The 19971-nt window shown below is 46.2% G+C and overlaps 1 protein-coding gene across 1 annotated transcript in view; it reads right to left on the reverse strand.

The window, feature by feature from the left end:
- PRICKLE2 (prickle planar cell polarity protein 2) overlaps positions 1-19971 on the reverse strand; it is a 339940-nt gene that overhangs the window by 15975 nt on the left and 303994 nt on the right. The window lies entirely within an intron of this gene.

Genomic DNA, 19971 nt, shown 5'->3' on the forward strand with positions numbered 1-19971 from the left:
TTCTTGTTATGTGATTCTGCCACACTGGCACCAGACAAGGGGGAGGATTCTGTGACTGCCAGGCCTGGACCGCTGTCAGATGCAAGAGTTCCAGGACAATTCGTTTGTCATCCCTCCTGCCAGATCTTGGCTGGGGAAGACTGATGACTTAATTCCCCCAACTCCTGTCACTAACTGTATTCTCTGTGCCAGCCCCGCCAGGGTAGATGGCAATCTAGCTCCCCTGGAAATAGGTCAGATGCCTGGCACCTGACAACCACACAGGATGTTATGGACCTGGGACACAGGGAGGAATTTTCTGGACCTGGATACAATTATTGGGCCATGAAATCTGTTCTCTGCTTGGTGAGCACACAAACCCCCAAATACTGGAGCATGTGGGCCACTAGTCCAGGCAGTGTCACAGTCTCAACCCCAAGCATGGCATAGATCCATTAAACACCTGACTCAGAGCTGCTACTCTTTTGTGCAACTGATTTTTGGTTAACACAGACTAATATGACCAAGAAAAATTCACAACAGACTAGCCATGCATTCTGTAATCTCATTTCTAGAAATGTTTACTATGGAAAAATTTGGCTAAAAACACAAATATAAAGGAAATACATATCAAAATACAAATTGTGACAGTGAAAAAAGCTGGGAAAGAACCCAAATGTCCTGCGATTAAGGGATGGATTCAAGAACTATGGTACAAGGAAACGCTCTCACTGCGTATCTTCTTGTGACTTTGAGCTCTACGTATCAACAGAGAAAGATGAACGTGCTGCAGTGTTCAGTAATAACAACCCAGAGCAAAACACGGTGAGAATTTCTTGTGTTTAATTATATGGACTGCCAGTCCATTTACAGGAGATACGTTTCTGTAGTTTTATAATTTTTTTAGTCAGTTGAGAAATGGATTTTTGTTTACAATTAAACAACAAGATGACATGGAAAAAGTTGGTGATTTATGTCTTTTTCCCTTGGCCTATAGGCTATGAGATCCAGAAACATAGTGAGAGAGAGAGAGAGACACTCCCCATCTTTCTCCTATCTTCAGGTTTACTACCCAAATGTTCACAGTGGGAAGGGCTGGGCTAGGACTGAGGCCAGGGGTAATAATTCAATCTAGGTCTCCCCAGATGGATTGCAGAAACCCAACCACTTGATCCATCCCCGTTGCCTCCCATGAGAACGCTGGAATCAGGAGTGGGAGTCTGGCACCCAATCTAGGTACTCTAATTCCCCACTATCCCCGGTGGTGCCTTCACTGTTTAGCCAAACGCCTGTCCTTGGATTTCTATTTTTTTTCTCTTTTTTTTCCTGTATCAACACAAACTCATGTTTTAACTCTGTTTTCTGTAAATTTACTAAAGTCCCCTTTCAAATGTCATCTATGGGTCAGGCAGTGTTCCTGTTGCTGGGGCAATGATGGCCAGAGGGAAGTACCTGTCCTCAGCAGCTATTATTCATATAGGGGGAGAATGGCTTTTTAAAGGAAGCAAAATATAAACAGTATTGGGGCCAGTGTTGTGGCACAGCAAGTTAAGCTGCCACCTGTAAGCACTGGCATCCCATATGGACATTGGTTTGAGTCCTGGCTACTTTATTTCCAGTCCAGCTTCCTGCTAATGCACCTGGAAAAGCATCTGCCTTTCAAATAATAATTATACAAATCCGTTAAAAAATAACAAACAGTATCAAATGGTGCTAAGGAATTAAGGGGAACAGAAGGCAGGGAAGAGGTAAGAGGGCAGCCTGTGGGCAAATAAGAAACCATCCTTGTGGGATGTGACAGCTTACCACATAATGCTCTAGCAATATCTCCCATTCCATTTTAACTGCTTAGTGACTAAGGCCATTGCTATCATTACACCTATGACCGCCATTAGCATGTACCTGAACTGCCTCCATTGCAGGAAGCCTGGTTCTCTCTAGGTCTATCTGCACTGGTATTTTATAAGAGGTCCCACTTCAGTATTTTCCGTGGGCAAGGTATGATGCTGAATAATGTGCACATCCAACCTCCTTCTATTCGCATGAACCTTCCAAGAGTGGATTTTGTTCCTCTTAGTTTTCCAGGAAAGAATCAGAGCCTGAGAGAGACTTACAGTGGCGGAGTGTTGGCCAAATGACACAGGTACCCTCCAAGGCCAATCAGCCTGGCAGAAGATGGAAGCCTTTATCTGCAGAATTCTTTTTCCTCTCATGCCCCAAAGCTAGATGCTACCAGTACAGGGTGGCTTTGGCCCTTCTTCAGGGCCCATGTGCTGTTAGTGTGGGGTGCCCTCTGCCACCCGTCCTATATGGCGAGTCATGCCAGGCCATGGCACCGATGACACACTGTGGAAGTGCATCTGTACTCCCGACCAGCTGCTCCATTCTGGCCCTGATTGGGGGTTTTTAGACTATCTCCCCTTGTCCCGTGCCCTTCCAAGCAGCCCTATCAAACAGACTCAACTTCATGTTCTACACAAGCTCCCCTGCAGGAAAAGGGGAGTAGTTATGGATAAAACTGGGACTCTCAATTAGGGAGTACCAGTTGAGGGAGGCAGATCCACTGAAGAGCTGAAGCTAGACATACAATTTCTTCCTGTTTTGCATGGTTTAAAAAAAAAAGTCTTACTTTTCCTCTCACATCTGTTGGCAGCAGGTGGGGCTGCTTTCATGGAAAAATCTCTCAGACTTAACAAGAAGAAGGCAGGGCTAGTGTGGATGGTGCAAGGGGAGGAGCAGGAGAAGGAGAGGAAGCCCTGTGGGGCAGGAAGGGCTGGCCAGGCCTGAGCAGGCCACATGCGCATCTGCTAGAGCTGCACCACAGCAACTGAGTTACTGCTGCTGCCGCTGCACTGAAACCAACATTTTTCAGAGGCAGAAAGAAACCTGTGAAAACACAGCCAGCTCTGGCTGCTAGCCTGAGGTGATGAGTTGAACACTGTTGAACAAGGACTCAGAGTAGGGAGCAGACCTGTCAAGCTTTCTCCAGAGTGAAAGGTGAGGCACAGGGGCTTGAAGCAGCTTATTTTAATAATATCACCTATTTTAAAGACAAAGTAACTACCCTTTCATAATGCAAGTCGCCCGCCTTCCTGTATCACCACCACTACCACACCCACAGCCACACAGGTAGCTCAGGAGTATAAAGATATGGCAGGATTTTCCAATCTTGTCACTATTACTGGTGTATGAGTGGGGGGTGTGCATGTGCATGGCAGGTACGGTGTCGTGTGCACTTTAGGATATTGAAACCATCCTTGGTCTCCAATGTCTCCTATGACAACCAGTGTCTCCAGACATTGTCCAAGGTCCCCTGGGTTGCGATGGGGGTTAGAATCATCCTGGGGACACAGCCATGGCGACAGGGCTAAAGATACAAGGCTCAAAAGTAGCAGCCACTTACCAGTGTGTGTGATCTTGAATGTGAATTTTAGCATGAATTCTTGGCTTCCTTATTTGTAAAAGAGAAATGAAATCTGTGGCTGCCAGCATTACTGTAAAGATTAGTCAAGGTAACTGTAGCTTGGTAGTTAATGCATATAAAAGGCTTCACATCTCTGAACTCCGTTTATGACTGCAGAAGGTTGTTGCCTTGAGAATGCCCAGAGAATGTCTCTGGACAAGAGAAGGGGAGTACAAAGAGGCAGGAACTTGCAAGGGGTGTGAGAGTCAAGTGCAGTTGGTTAAAAAGAGGGCACACACTATTGAAAAGGCTTAAGACCTCCTGATGTGACCCCTGTTGCTCAAGGCAGAAGTGCAGATAGACTCCAGCTCCTCTTGGAGAAATGCAAGGTGATGAGGTGCTCCAAGAGGAAGGGCAACCCAGCTGGTTGGTGCATCTCTAATGGCGCAAAGGCAGCAGCTGAGGTTCTACGAGCTGAGCCCTGGATGGCCGTGATGAAGGAAAACCAACAAGGAGAAGCAGTGGAACATAATCTTCAGAGATGCCCATGGCAGTGGGTGGATTTGGCCCATTTTTACCTTACCTACCCCTGTCTCTGAGGAGTATTTTTCCTAAGGGAGAAAAGCTTCCATTTGGTGTCACCTCCCCTCCATCAGGCCAGACTGAGAGCTGTCACCAATAAGCCCCTCCTCCAAGGACTTGTTTCATGTTGGTTCATGGTGTAGACTAGCAAAGCTGTTCCCTTCACCACTCATCCACTCACTGGCTATGTCCAATCCTTGCTCTTTCATCTCTATCGTGGGGGATGGCTACCACAGCTGGTGGCTGTAAACTGTGGCCCACCCAACTTCCACCTCAGTCTTCAGCTATCAGGGTATCAAAATCCCAAGAGGACCCTGAATAATAGTGCCAGGGAGATTTTGCAGGATTCACTGTGATCTAAGCATTGGTGTAGTTCTGCTGAACTCTATGAAAGTGTTTTAAAAAGTGAGACAATCCAGACTCAAAGAGTTTAGATAACTTGCCCAAGGTCACTGAGCTGGGAGCCCAATGGAACAGGGTCTGTCTGATACTTAAGACATCAGCTGACGGCATGGGAAGGGCAGAAGTGCTACCAGAGGGCATTTTAATATGAAGATAAATGAGCTCTTTTCTCCAGAGACCTGTGCGAATTCAGACAAAGCTAGAGAAAGAGAACAAGCAAAGTGTGAGAAAATGAGCAAACTTGAACACTGGGAAGAGCGCTTACCCACATATTATGTTGGCAAGTGGCAAGATCCGGCCCAAGTGGGGGACGGTGGATTTGCCCTCATGCATTGGTTTCCAATTTTGCCTCCCTGGCAGTTATTGGGGAGCTTTAAAACAGTCCATTATCCAAGGCAAACACCAGACCAGTGACATGGAATTTATAGGGGTGACATCCAGGCATTGGCATCTCTGCAGAACACCACTCGACATATGGCCAAGATGGAGAAATGGGGTCTACCTTAAATCTTTCCAGTAGTTGTCCAACAAAACGGAACTCTAAAACAGACTCCAGGACCTGGCGATTCCTTAAATCACATGTGAAGTATTTACCTGAAGCGCCTCAAGGATGAGGCAGAAGTTCCCATGAGACACTGGCTCCCTTTTCTGCATGGCAGAATAAAGCCGACAGACCCCATCCGTGAAGATTCTTGAAGTGTATAAGGCTAAATCTCAGTCGTCAGTCCTTGAAATGGGACCTTGCAAATGAACTTGCCCAGTCTCATCTCCTAGGTCATCACAAGTGGTGAGTTTCTAGGGTGATAAGGTCACAGGATGGTTCTGCCCCAGACTCTTCCTGCTGAACTCCTAGACTTCAAGCTTGGGAAGGGATGTGGAGGCAAAGTGGAAGGATCTAGATCTTTGCAAGACAGGCGAAAGCTTTCTAGATGATGGCAACATCTACGGGGAAAAATATGCCAATTTTTCTTCTTAAGGACTAACAGATGGATCCAAAGAGCCTTAGAATTGGTCTTCCCTAGCCAATGCTGCCTAATTTGTGCAAGGAAAGAAGAAAAATAAGGAGATTTGTGAATCATACTTCTGTTTAGCCATATGTTTTCAAGGCTTAGTGTTTACTTAAGGAAACACTTGTGCTTTAATCAGATTTATATATTAGTTCCTTGGCTAAATCAGAATATCTGGGGTAAAATTCAAACATGCTGTGGATTTAAAATCCAGAATCTAACCAAGGCAGAAATTAGCTCTGAAAGGAGAAGAAATAAGCTTTAGCTCTAGAAGGATCAACAGGAAGCGTTCACAGACTGCTTCTTCTTTTTGTTTTAAATGCCAAGTTCTCCATACACAATTTTGACCTGTGTTATTTGTAATTTTGCTTTTCCAAGCTCCTCCTGCATTTAATTTGACTTCTAGCTTAAGAGGTCCTATTAAAAGGGGGGTCAAGGAAACATTGTCAGGGGACCAGCAGGAGGCTGAATTTAGCAGTAACATCTCAGTGCTTCCAAACTGTACTTCCAGCACTTTCTTCTCCACAGCTATACCTTCATGCCACAGGCCTCTTTCAAGCTCCTGTGACCGTGCAAGTTCCCTTCTACCTCAGGGTCTTTGCATATGTGATTCTTAAGAGCCAAACCTTTTGTGATTTTACATCCTTCCTATCCAAGTCTTAGCACCCGCATTATTTTAGAGAGGTTCCTTGGCCATCCTTTTCATGTCTGTCATCTTCAGTGTCTTCCCTTCTTTTTTACTCTCTATTCCACAATCTGTTGTCCTGTGTTTGTACATGGAAACTTCAAAATGTCCATGGAAAATTGGATTAAATGACCCCACACATCTAAGGGGTCTTTAGAAGGTTCATGGGAAATGTGCGTCCTCAAAGAAATTATGCATGGATTTCATGTTTTTTTGGGTACCCAAATAAACCTAATTTTTGATTCCATTTTCTTTCCAAGAACTTTTTGAAATATTTTAAGTTCCATTCTCTACCCTGCTGTCCTGAAAGCTGCCTGAGCTGCTTCCCCAGGGCCCTACCCTGGGTTTGCCCAGAGGAAAGAGATCAGAAGGCAGACCATGGGCAAGAGCCCAGTGTTCCCAGGGCCCCTGCTTCCTCCTGCGAGGCCGCAGCATGGCTACCACTCTCCACCTAAGGCCTTAGTTCCTATCCAGAGGCCCTGGCCTTCTTCAAGCCTTCATTAATTTCCCCTGAGTGCACCATCTGTTTCCAGCTGGGCCCTGACCTACCCAGGGACTGTGTCTGATTTGTCCACGAATGTATACTTGGCAACTAACAGTGCCTGGCGTATGGTAAGCTCTCAACAAATATTTGTTGAATAAATGAATATAAAACAAGGCACTATCAGGAGTTTAAAAATGTCTTTCTCTTCCCCATACTTTTGGTTTGCAAAATATTCCAGGATCCAACTCTGGTATAGAGATGGATACACCAGAGTTGCTGGGAAGGTGATGGGGCTGGGATAGAACCATCAACACTGGCCCTCCTGAATGGCAACTGGAGAAACCCACCACAGTGGGGGTGAGGGGAGCTGCTGAGGGGTGAGGGAGACAGCTGCTGTGTGCCAGGATATGGCATCTTGGAAAGTTTCTGCAACTGAGATGTGTAACATTAGAGACTGGGTGAAGAGCGCTCCCAGGAAAATTCTGAATTTAGCTGCTAGAAGACAATGGGAGTGGGACAGGGAATGATGCTCTTTGAACCTACTGAGAGGGTTTTAAATTAAATCATAATAGTCCTGGGGCTCTGCAGAAATGTGGAAAAGAACATTCGCTCAGGTGTTACATATGTGCCATCCACAATTGCCAGGAACAAGTGCAGTACCCAGATGGGGCCCAAATCTATAATGCCTGGATTATTAGCAGCTTTGAAGGCAAAAGGCAAGCAGGGAGGCCACATGCCTTTTGGCCAGTATTGACTCCTGAGCAGAAAGAGGTCACAGGCTTATGGTGCTACAGGCCATGGTCCACTCCTAGAGTGAGGTGTGGTTCCCGTCCAGAGGAGAGTGATGGGCAGGAAGCCCAAAGCCTGCTGGGACTGGTCTCCTTTGCAGAGGGCTCAGAACTTGAAATAGATCTACAGCCAAGGACCTGGCTGGGCTTGCCTCTGAAGTGATAATGATCTCAACGGAAAAGTTCCATTGTTGTGCATTCCCCATTGTCTTCCTTGCTCCAGGGCCCGAAGCCAAGCCAGTTTCTCATCCACAGACTCAAGGAACAAAATTAACTCCTCTAAACTGTGGCAAATGGGAATTCTCCTAGAAATTAATTGATATGTAGGGAGGGGGAGTCAGGGCAGGAAAGCTGAGCTGACAGTCTGCTTTTCCACGTGTGGAGGCCCAGTTCCATTAGCAGTAGTAGGTGTTACACCGGCAATAATAGGTTGCACTTCTAGTAGCCTCTTTCAGCTCAGATGAGGTTGGATATCAGATTCAGGGAGAAAGATGAAAAGGGCTCCTCTTTCTGGCTGCAGGCCATGCAGCAGAGGCCTGGGGTTGGGAAGGAGAGGGATGTTCAGGCCTTCTCAGTCATGGTAACTACTGAGATATGGAGCAGCAAAATTCTTTGTTGGCTGGTGGCAGGGAGAGGCATTCTCTTTTGCTCTGTAGGGGGAGATAACAGCACTGCTAACCTTCATCCATCACAAGTCCATGGCACCTTGCATCCCTGCTGTGACAACCAGAAATGCCTCTGATCTGGCCAACTAGTACTGGATGGAAAAAAAACCCCTTGCAAGCCCCACCAACCTTTGTAGACAGCTACTGATAGGGACCACTCAGCTCCCACAGGAGCATACAAGCATGTATCTCATAGAAGCAAATCTTTGCCCTAATCTTTTTACAGGGGACTCAACCTCCAAACAGAAAGAAAGAGGATAAGATATTCTAGTATGCTGTCTTTTCTCCTCCCATTATGAGCTATGAACTTTACGTCCAAAGAAAAGGTACAAGTGAAGTCTGGACTGCACTTCTGTAGGCAGACTGCCCCACTGGGATGAGGAACCCTGGCCAAGTTGGGACCATGTTCTACCAGGCAGTGGATAGCCCCAGCCAGAGACACCCCTCCCCCCCAGCACATTCAGAAGCCGGTACATTAATAACAACCACAGAGAGGCAGCCTGGACTGGTTTGGGCAACTGATGCCAAGAGAGATGACTCCCACAGACTTAGCACAGCTCAGAGCTCAGGATTTGTGTTTAAGGCACATAGAACAAAAATGCGCAGATGCACACAAGGGCACCCTCTGCTCTGCTGAGAAAAAAAGCAGGATGACAGAAGTTCCTGCCTCCACTCCTGGTACATGGGAAGAACAAGAAAGAAAACAGGAGAGAGGATCAGGCTAACCACAGGGCTGGAACTCCATCCCTGTGGATAGCCAAGAGTTGAGAAAGGCTATTTTCTGGAACAGATACAAAGACAGGAAGAGATAGGCCTGCTTTAGCTAAGTGGGTAAGGATTTCAGTATGACATTTTTAAGTGATTGCAATTTTTTTTGTACCAAAGAAAACACTGAGCTTTTTCTTAGTAATTTTGTGGTGGAAGACACAGACTTTATCTTCTAGTTGGTGCCCCGCCTGTTTTCTTAGGCTGATTTAGAACAGCTGCTTCCCAGCAATCAAGTTGTGATTTTGATTTGGGGTGAGGCAGGTAGAAAATGCTTGGTAGAACATGGGCTGGGAATACTTATGCATGCATACACACACATATAAACACACATGTACAACCATACTCACGTGTGCACAAAAAGAATACACACGTGTGATGGTTGCCATGGTGACTAGATGAGGGTAGAACCTGCTCCAAGCCTGGTCTCAGGCTACAATCTGGAAAGGACAGTGGAATTCTGGCACGCCCCTCAGGCCAAGGGGTCACTGCTACACCAATGACAGACACAAACCAATATTCTCCACCAAACAGCAGTCGAAGCAACCCTCGCTTCAGCTTCCGTGTTAAGGGGGGGGTTTAAAACTCCCTTGCACGTCTCTTCCTGGCTCTTCGTCCTCTGCAGCTCCCTGCTTCACATCTCTTTCTGCTACATGGAGAAGGGAAGCCCATGACCAAAGTTCCCTAGAATAAAGACCATCTAAATTCTTTTCTATACTCGGCTGATGCATTCCTTCCCTGGTGTACGTTCAGCTGCTTGAGTGCCCAAGGTAGAAAACTAGGGAGGGCTGGTGAAAACTATTGTAGGTCAAACAAGCCAACTGACCTTAGATTCTTAAGAACCTTTTGTCTCTCTGTGAATTGATTTTGCACACTGATTGTGGAGCTGAGAGTGGCCCTGCTCGGAGATTAGACTGTTTTGTTGCTCACTTTTTTTTGATGTGCTCAGTGACAATATCCAAGCCATCAAATGCTCTTGGCAAGAACTATCCTCTTTCACATTTAATCCATGCTATGTATTTAAGGCACATCCATATGCTTTAGATAAAGTGCTCTCAACTCACTAAAGAAGCTATTCACTATACCAAGAGTTATTTGATGTCAGAGATGTCTTCAGAACTTTTGAGGACAAGCATATGAAGTTTGTCTTTTGTCTCCACGGGTGGCTGGCCTCAGGGCTAAGGGAAGATGCAAAGATGGCACTGTAGGAGGGACATATGCTCTAACCATAGACATGCTAGAAAGAATGGTCATCCCCCAGACCTAAGATGGGGAGTCTGCATTTCCTCAGATCATCGGTCCTTAAACACAGCAGCTCTGTGTGTTCAAGGAACCAAGTGTAAAAAAGGCTGATTCTTGAGGTGGAGTCTTGAGACTGGCATGTGGCCCAAAGGATGCATGATTGACAAGCATCCTGGGGGAACACTCATAAGACAGATGAAACCTAGACTACTACGATGGATAGTGTGACAGTTTACATGGAGAAGCACACTCCCAAAATCTGGTATCAGATTGTCTGTACTAGAAGTGGGGGCTGAAAAAAATCTTTGTTAATTGATTTCTACCTACTTGAAAGGCAGAGTGACAGTGGAGATGCATGGTGGGGACAGGGAGGGAGAGAGCTGGAGAAGGGAGAAGAGAGAAAGAGGTCTTCCATCTATTCCCTAAGGACCTGTTATAGCCAGCCCTGGGCCAGGCCAAAGCCAGAATTATGGCTGTGTCTCCCCTACGTATGGTAAGGAAGCTAGTACTTGGTTCACCATCTCCTGCCATCCTGGATGCATTAGCAAGGGGGCTAGATTGGAAGCAGGGTAGCTAGAACTTGAACTAGCACTTTGATACAGGATGTGGTTGTCATAAATGGCAACTCAATCAACTAAGCCACAACACTCGCTCCTACAAGTGGGGTTTTACTCATACTTGTTTTCCCTTGCTCTGTGAAACACTCCATGGATGGGCACAGGTGGTTAAGACAGGTGTTGATGAGGGCAGAATCAGCAACAGGCCTGTCCACAGCATCAGGACCCTGTGGCAAGATGTTTCCAATACTTTTCAAGGCTTTGTATTTACTTCGAGATGTTTAAAAGGTTTATGTGCACAAGAGAAGGGAGCACTGCAAAGTACATTTTTTTTTTCTTGATGGCAGTCAAAAGAAATCTAGATTTAAATATGAATCATTTTCAAAACCGCCTAATCAGCCTATTCAGGAGGTGTGGTAATACCCACAAAGCAGAATATTAATGCAGTCATTAAAAATGATGGCTATGAAATAACCATGCTAATGAAACAAAAAATCTCATGGTAGAATTCAAATGAAGAAATTCATAACAACATACTCAGAAATATGCACAGCCAAGTTAGGAAAAATAATGCCTTATTGTATAGGGGGAAATGTTGAAAATTCACCAAGAGTTGTGGCATAGCCAGTTAACCCACTGCTAGCAATGCAGGGATCCCATATCAGCTCCAGTTTAATTCCTTGGCTGCTCCACTTCCAATCCAGCTCCCTGCTAATGTAACTGGGAAAGCAGCAGAGAATGGCCCAAGCGCAGGGTCCCCTGTACCCACACAGGAAACCTGGAAGAAGCTCCTGGTTTCAGGCTGTGACTTTCATAGCCATTTGGGAAGTGAACCAGTAGGTGCAAGATCTCCCCCCACCCCCCTTCTCAGTCCTGTAACTTTACCTTTCAAATAAATTAAGTAAATCTTTTTAAAAAAAAATCATTACAATATCAACACCAGTCACATGGAAAGGCTTAAGGTTCTGTGCCCTGACTATTTTTCTACATTTTTCTCTCCTACGCTTTCCTCCTTGTCCATGTCAATAAATCATGAAAACCCAAGACTAAACGTCATTTTCAAGGGTATCAGAACTATCTCATTTCTTTTTGTGAGATTCCCAACTTCCAAAGTTCCAAGAGAAATGTTCTTATCTTCTTATAAAACTTGCTGGGAAGATCTTGGCTCAGTCTAAAAAGCACTTCATTGTCCCTCCCCCTTATCCCGACAACGCCAGTTCCACATTGGATTCATTTTCCCAGTACTGCATTTTCAGTAACAAAATGAATAAAATCAGCAATCTTTTCTCTCCTGTCAGCAGCTACGCTTCCTTACTCTGGGCATAGATGATTGCCCACGCCCAAGGATGTTATAAATAAGCCTTGCGAACAGTTATTAAAAACCAGGGCACTGGAAACATTTCTCTGGGACCCAGAAAATGTCAGCGAGCCCGTGACACACAGCTGAGGTGTGCTGGCTGCCCCAGGCTGGGCTCTCCTGTTTATCTGCTGCTCGACGGCTCTCAGAATGTCCTCCTTGCTTACTTCCCTGCACCAGGAAATGGACTCAGAAAGAGGGACAGATTCTCCTGCAACTCCACTCTTTTGCTTTTCGTCTGGTCTCTAGTCCATGAGCCAGGGTGTTTTTCACAGCTACCGTAACCCATAGGAAATCACCCCATAGGGGAAGCTGGCCTGAAACTTCCCTATGAAAACCATAACACAACCCTACCCTGAAGACTTGAGCTTTGTCTCCGGACAACCACAGCTAACGCATGTAAGGAATGACTGCTGTCAAATCCCCTAAGACAAGGCATTTAAGGGCAGGGATTGTACCAGGGCAGCTCTGGCTGGGTGGGGCACCTCTAGCACTGCAGCAGAGCCCAAGCATTTTCCTGCCTGCAGAACAGTCCCTGTGCCTTCAAGAACATGACCTTGATTTCCCTTTGAGACTCCCGCAGACTACATTCTTGTTCTTTCAGTCTTGACCTCATTACCCAGTTCCTGGGCTGGGAATGAGACTCAGGTGTGACTGAGCAGTGTTCCTGCCCCCGGCCACAGTGGTGAGCGTAAGGCTTGTGAAGATGAGGGAGGCACGTGGTGCAGTAGTGAAGACACAAGCTTGGGACATCCCCAGCCCATCTCCCAGTGTTTGATACCAATCCCAGCCACTCTGCTGGCAGTGCAGCTTCTTGCTAATGCACATTTTGGGAGGCCATGGTAGATGTCTAGATGAAGTTCAAGGATGTCAGTTTTGGTTGGCTCAGCCCTGGCTATTGAGGGTATTGGAGAATAAAACAGTGGATGGGAAATGTCTCTGCCTTTCAAATAAAAACTATACATTAAAAAGAACAAACTGGTCGGCATCCAAAGGCAGCTAAGTGAGACTCAATTCAGGGACACTATCAGGAGGCAGCATTTGTGGACACTGGGGACAGAAACAAAAGATGGAAAATCTGTTTCCCTTTCTCCTCGTTTTCCTGCCTTTCACATAAAACAGACAGCAAGCAAGTTTCTTTTCTCCTTCTCCAGATGTGACCTTGCCGATGGCCATCTTGGCTATTCCTGCTTGAGAACGAAGCTTGTGTGGAGGGAACCAAAACTGAGATAGAAGAAACCAACTGCCAATGACATCACGTGACCCCCGGAACTAAAAATGCATGACCAGTGCAGTTATTTGATTCCTCTCCTCCCCACACTTTTCTGGTTTGTTGATTGATACCAGTTGGAGCTGGGATCTGGGTCCTCACAAAGGAGTCTCTAATCCCAGGGAACAAAGACAACCCCTGAGCACTTCCCAAGGGGTAGCCCAGGCGGGCCCCCATGGTCACTGGGGAGGACCGAAGGCAAGGGCCAGGTTCTCGGATCTCTAATTGCAGGCTGGGCCAAATGTCTCCCGCCGTGACGGGGCCTGCACGCTAAGATCTGGGCCATACAACTCACAAGCATGTCTGAGGTGTGGCCACTTAAGCACAGGCGCCAGATGGTTAGGAGGCCTTACCCAACTATTTAAATAAAGAAATTGAGTTAGAGGATGAGAGATGCAAGTTATGCAGGAGCCTGGGAGAAAGACTCCTTCCTCAAATTAAATATAGAAATGTTTTGCATGACAAGGATTCAAACCATTGCAGGCAGTTTTGGGAACGGGAGCCGCTCCAGTGACCCCTTTTGGTCTTCACACTGGTTGCCTGCTCATTGCTTTCCAGGTGGCCAGCAACACTGAGAAGTTACCCCACTCCTCCCGCCACCCCCTGCTATTGCACAACTATGCGTCCCTTGCCTGGGTGTGTAGGTAATGTGTGCTGAAGGTGTGGACTTGCTATGGCTATGCGACAGTGATCAAAGAGGGTAGGGAGCCCTGCCAGACTTCTCACACCCAGGCCAAGGACATGGGCGCTTTCCATTGATGCTGGCCTGAGTCAAAAGTCATACAATGGGCACAACCGATCCATTTCTAGTCTCTCCCCTCTCCCTTGGCCAAAATCTCCCAGTTCCCATCCTACAGGGATGCTGTAAAGCTCTGTTTTCAAAGTAATTTTCCTCCTCAAGTTCTGGTCTTCACCCATTTATCCCCTGAGGTGCTGTAACTTCTACCTCTTGCCTGGTCTGTGATCCTGAGTACCACATAAGGGGGCTCTCTGAACCAACACTAGCTGTTTTCCAGTCAAATTGCCACACCGCAGGTGCAGCTATCTTTTCAAACTGCAAATCAAGTCATGTCGTCTTCTATCCTTTTAAGTTTGATGCCTTAAAACATTTTCCATTGCCCTTAGTAGGAAGCCTAAACCCTTACAACAATCCTAAACAGGGACCAGCACCATGGTGCAGTGGGACAGGCCACCATCTGGGTCACTGACTTCCCATAGGAATGCCGGCTCCAGTCCTGGCTGCTTCATGTCTGATCCAGCACCTGACTAATATGCCTGGAAAGGCAGCAGAGAAGGAAGGCCACGATGCACATTAAATACATGTATGGCTCCTGGCTTTGGCATGGTTCAGCACCAGCCATTGCAGCCATTTGGGCAGTGAATCAGTAGATGGAAGATCTCTTTCTCTTCCTGTCTCTTTGTAACTCTACCTTTTGGATAAATGGATAAATCTTTCAAAAAAGCAAAATCAAACAGATTAAAAAAAAAAAAAGAACCTCCGTAGGGCTCTAAATCATCTGGTCTATGCCTTCTTTCCCAGGCTTATCACTCTGCATGCTCCATCAAGTTATAGCGTTTCTTTCAGTTCTTCCTACTCACTCCATATTCCTAAAAAGGACCTGCTGTCTGAAATGTCCCTTTCCTTGTCTTGCACACATCACTTTCTGAGGATGTCCTCTCTAACCTTGCTATTTCATTCATATCCTTCTTGATATGCCCTTTGAGGTCCACAGTTTCCACAGATGCAATTGTACACCATAAAATGGATGGCGACTCTTTATCAACTCCGCTAGTCCGTGAGATACAGAGGGCAAGCTCTGGGTCCACTGTGGCTCAGCAGGGAGTCCCCTGCACCTTGCAATGCTTCGGAATCTACTAATAGCACTAATCACAGGAGCTGCTGGCACTGTTCTCAATTACTGATATGGATTAACTCATTTAATTCCCATTCATTTAATGCCCTGGCTCTCATTCATCTGCTGTAACTCACAGGGCAGGCACTCCAGTCAAATGCGCTGAATGAATAAGTGAAGACCAGTGAGCAAACAGAAGTCAGAGCTGTACAACCTGACTCCCTTCCAGCAGATGCCAGCTCTTGCTTGGCCCCTTTTCCTCCTCCCCCAGCCCCTGACAGAATCTGGCCGATTCTCAGGGAATAATCACATTATGTCACATCAAGGTCCCTCATTAGGGAACAGCTCCCAATCTTCTATTGTCCTGTGCTGTGGCCTCTGCAGAAGGCAACCAACTCCAATACTTCAAAGAGTGCATGGAAAACAGGATTAAAAGCAAAGATGATTTTGATGCAGAAGTTTTTGACATCTATGCATACAAGGAGTCTTCATAAAAAAAAATTACGTATTCTGAAACAGCATGCATGGATTTTAAATTTCTTGTAAGGAAATAAATGGTGTTTTTTATTCCACTTTATCATAAACTGTTTGAAGCATCTTCATAAACCCACTTCCAGAGTGTGACCTGCACCCCAACTCCTTCACTACAGTTGCAGGCTTGATCGCTTCTCGCACTGTGCCTCGTGCCTGGGCACTCTGTCTCCGTGTCTTTCCTAACTCTGACCTTGACACCTGGCCTCTGCTGGCCACCTCTGCCTCCTGTCATTTATAAAGCTTTCATTTCACACTTGCACGCTCACATGTCCCTTAAGCACTGCCAAAGTCATATAGCTACAACAGGAAAGGGAGTCCCTGTCTTCCAGATGAAGCTCTGAGTGTGACTATGGCCCTGCTTGGGAAGTTGCACAAGAGGACTTCAAGAAGTCCACCGAGATATGGAATGACATATTTACTTTGGTGCAAAAACACCAAAACCCATGTATCTTTTATTTATAATATCTATTTTCCATAAGCTTTTTTGAAGACCCCTGTACCTCAGGGTAGCTAAGAGCTTGCGGATCTTAGTCTATCTTATGTGGTCCAAGTCCTGGCTGTGTAGGGCAACTGCAAGGAAGTCATGACTTCTATGAACTTCTGCATATTCATCTGTAAAGTGGGACAGTTTCCAAAGAGATGTTACATGGGAAGTCACAAGTATGTCAGGTAGTCCAGGGTCTATTGTGATCATATTAAGAACAGTATCAGTATCAGCAGCACACATGTCATCACCATCATTTCCACTTACATTCACCACAGTCTATGAGTGAAGGGCTCAGAGCTACAATGCACCAATCTGAACTCTGCTCCTCTACTCCCAGTTGATGTAGCCTGAAGCTACCTACCCGGCTTCTCTGTGTCTCACTTGCATGTGTGTAAAATGGAAACAGTACCTGTATCCACTTCTAGGACTGTGGTGTGCATTAAGTGGTCTGCTTTCCAGACCAAATGTTTAGGAACCCATCTAGGACTCGGTATACACAGGAGCTTAGCTCTTGGTGTTGTGATCTCTGCTGCGCTGCTATGCCTATGGTCTTGGCCTGTGATCAGGCAGGCTGCAAACTGCTTTGGATGCACATTTAGGGAAGAGCAGGGTTAAAAAGCTCCCACAAGGCTCCCACACTGTGGTGGTGTCGGTGATGACTGTGCCTGTCTGACTCACTTGGGGTGAGCATAAGGGGCGGATTGTGTTTCCCGTGAAGGGTCTGGCCACTCCCCGTTCTAAACAAATCAGGAGGTGCCGCAGCCCAGAACTGAGGCTGGCAAACCACCAGAGCTATCTGTTTTTCCCAATCTGTTCTAAGGAAAATTGCTGCCCACGACAAGATGGTGCTCTGTGCCAGATTAAACACTGCAGATTTATTTGACATCCTAAGTTAACTGACCAGGGAAGAAAATCAAACGCATTATCCTGCAATCTAGCTTCAGCAGAAGGATCAAGGTAGTCTGACTAAGCCTTTGGTGACACATCCCTCTTACTCACTGTCTGCGATTCCAGGATTTAAAGACATACAGCGACTTCAGAACCTGATTCTCAAAAAGGTGACAGAATGTTCCAGTAAAAAGTGCAAATGCAACAGTGAGAGTAGCAAAAGACTGGCTACCCAAGTTTACTGAATACTGTGTCCTTGTATCTTTAGGAGCAATAAGAGGCGATGAGGAATGGTGGTGGAGCTGTCCTTAGGATGTTAGCCACAAGCTTTTGTCCATATAGTCATTAAGGAGCCGTCCAGGAAAACCAAAAGGTGCAAAGCTAATGTCTTTAATTCCCTTTTTCTCATGCTAGTCTCATGCCGGGAAAGGCAGATAAGCATGCCAGGGTATTTCCAAAATTAAAATGTAAACCTTGGGGGTAAGTATAGTGTGATGCAGTGGGTGGGCACTACTGGGATACCAGCATCCTATTGTTATCCCTGGGATGGAATCTTGTCTCCAGCTCCCTGCTAATGCATCTGGGAGGCAGCAAGCAGGTCATGGCCCAGGTCCTTGGGTTTCTGCCATCCATGTCTAACCTAGCCTTGGTTACTGTGGGCCTTTGTGGAAATGAACCAGTGCACGGAAGATTTCTTTCTCTCTCTTGCTCTACCTTTCAAATGAATGAATGGAGGCAAATCTTATAGATCAAATGAAGATATTGCTTACCTCTCAGTCAAACTCCACCAAGTCACCAAACTCCACAGACATGGATGAAGATAGAGTGTGTGGTTTCAAGGCCACACACCTCCTAAATGGTGGTTGACCTGAGTTCATGGAGGATTTGGCTTTAGAACCACTATATGAGAACCTGGAACAGCAGGGCTTCTGTGCAAACTCTCAAAGAAACAGTGACATCTCTTTGGGACGTGTCCACCCTTCAGCTCGGTGCCACCAACTGCAAAGCTTTCCCTCCCCATGCTGCCACAGGACCTGTGAGGTTACTGGATTCACATTAGTGAAAACCACATAGGGTGGAAGCTTCTACCCAGTGCCACTGCCGGGCAGTTTGACCATGGCCACTACAACTGACAGCCTGAAACATTTGCTCCATCTTTTAATCCATTTCATGTCAGAAGCCACATGTGACCACTGATGATCCTAGCAGACAGTGCAAGTTCGGGATGTATTCCTGCCGGTTCATCAGACAATTATTCAAAGTGGCTTTACAAGTATCTGAGACAGAAGCAATCAACTGCTTTGAGCAAGGGGTCCTAGAATGTCACAGCAAAGGTGCTTCATGGCCTCCTCTTTCGGGGGTTGGGGGAGGCTGGCTACTCTTCCTCACCTGGGCTTTCCTGCAATTCCTAACCATGAGGCACAATATAAGGACAAAATAGAACCAGGAACCCAGCAATGTCAGTCCTTACCAAGGGTACGTGCCAGCAGCAGTAGAGACATGGTTAAAATGCAGATTCCCAGGTCCCACCTCAGTAGAGTTCAGGTTCAGGGAATACAGGACAAGGCCCAGGAGCCACTGTTGGAATTGAGCAGCCCAAGGAGTCTTAGGCAGGTGGTCTAGCTTTGCGGAACTCTGCTTCAGATACCAAAGGACGTATTTATCTGCTGGCCTCTTAAATAATTATAGCACACAAATCTTTGGAGGATAACGCAACCTGGGCAGGTAGCCAGGCAGTCATCACTCTGCACTAATTGCCCACTTCCACGACATTCGGGAAGGCACTTAGTCACCACGGCCTCATTTCTTTCTTGCATCTGAGATGCAGGAGGAAGAATATCTGCTTCTTGTCCTCTGGGACAATGGGAACACAGATGTGCAAGTGTTTGAGGGGAGAAAAGGTAAAATACAAAATATGGATAGCCTACAGTTCAGATGCGTGTTGTATCTGTCTAGCAGAGAGTTTAAATGGATTTTCCATTTAAATAAGAACAAAAAAAAAATCTGCATTTTGAACTCTTCTGGAAGACCTGATCAGATGGAGTTTCTAGTCAGTGGGCAGCGTGGCGTGACTAACAGCATGGCTCTGTGCATCTGTAGTATCACTAACTCACTGAGTGACTCTGGGGGAGTCCCTTAACTTCTCTGTCACTCAGTTTCTCCAACTCTGAAATAAGAAATATTATACAATATCCCCTCTCACAGTGTTAGGATGATTGCACAAAACAGGCTACTGTTTATAAAATGCTGTGATTAATATTTGGTACAAGGCAAGATCTAAGCAGCTGTGAGCAAGATAAACACAGAAATCTCTATACATAGCAGTAGGTAGCTGAAGCTGGACAGTGCCTGTCCATTTCAGATGGTGCAATCTCTATCTTTTGCTTTAAGGAGCAAATGTGTTTCCCTGCATTGGTATCCTACCCTTAAGAGAGCAGATACTTCAAATGCTTCTCGCAGCACCTACTTCCAATGCTTCCATCCCTGCAGGACATTTGTCTCTGCTTTTAATCCACTGTGGCTCATGTGTGGTGCTGCTGACTGGGTAGACACACAATACACGCTGTGGGTGGCTCACCATATCAGTTCTACAATAGGCTGACTGCTCTCCATCTTGATCATCAGGGTGAATCCACTGAATAGGCAAACGGACACTGCAGCTCTGGAGAAACTACTCCAAGGGATTCTAAGCACCCTCCTTCACTGTGGGTAGGAAGCAATTCGCGGTCAACCCCAATGCTTGAATTCCACATCAATGCAAGCTTCACATGCTCACAAATCAGTTGGCCTGACTTCTCCTTGTCTCACCCACACATTCCTTCATAGGTGTGTTTGTGCGTGTGTGTTTACACACGTTTAATTTTTTAAATTTGTCTGAAAGGCAGAAACAGAGGAAGAGAGGAAAATTTTGTCTGCTGGTTCACTCCCCCAGATGTTTTTAGTTGCTGCAGCTGGGTCAGGCCAAAGTCAGGAACAAAATCCAGGTTTCTCACATGGGTGCTAAGGACTCAAGTACTTAAACC

This window comes from Ochotona curzoniae, unplaced genomic scaffold (genome assembly GCF_017591425.1).
Source record: "Ochotona curzoniae isolate NIBS_2020 unplaced genomic scaffold, NIBS_Ocur_1.0 contig_908, whole genome shotgun sequence".
NCBI classification, from domain to species: Eukaryota; Metazoa; Chordata; class Mammalia; order Lagomorpha; family Ochotonidae; genus Ochotona; species Ochotona curzoniae.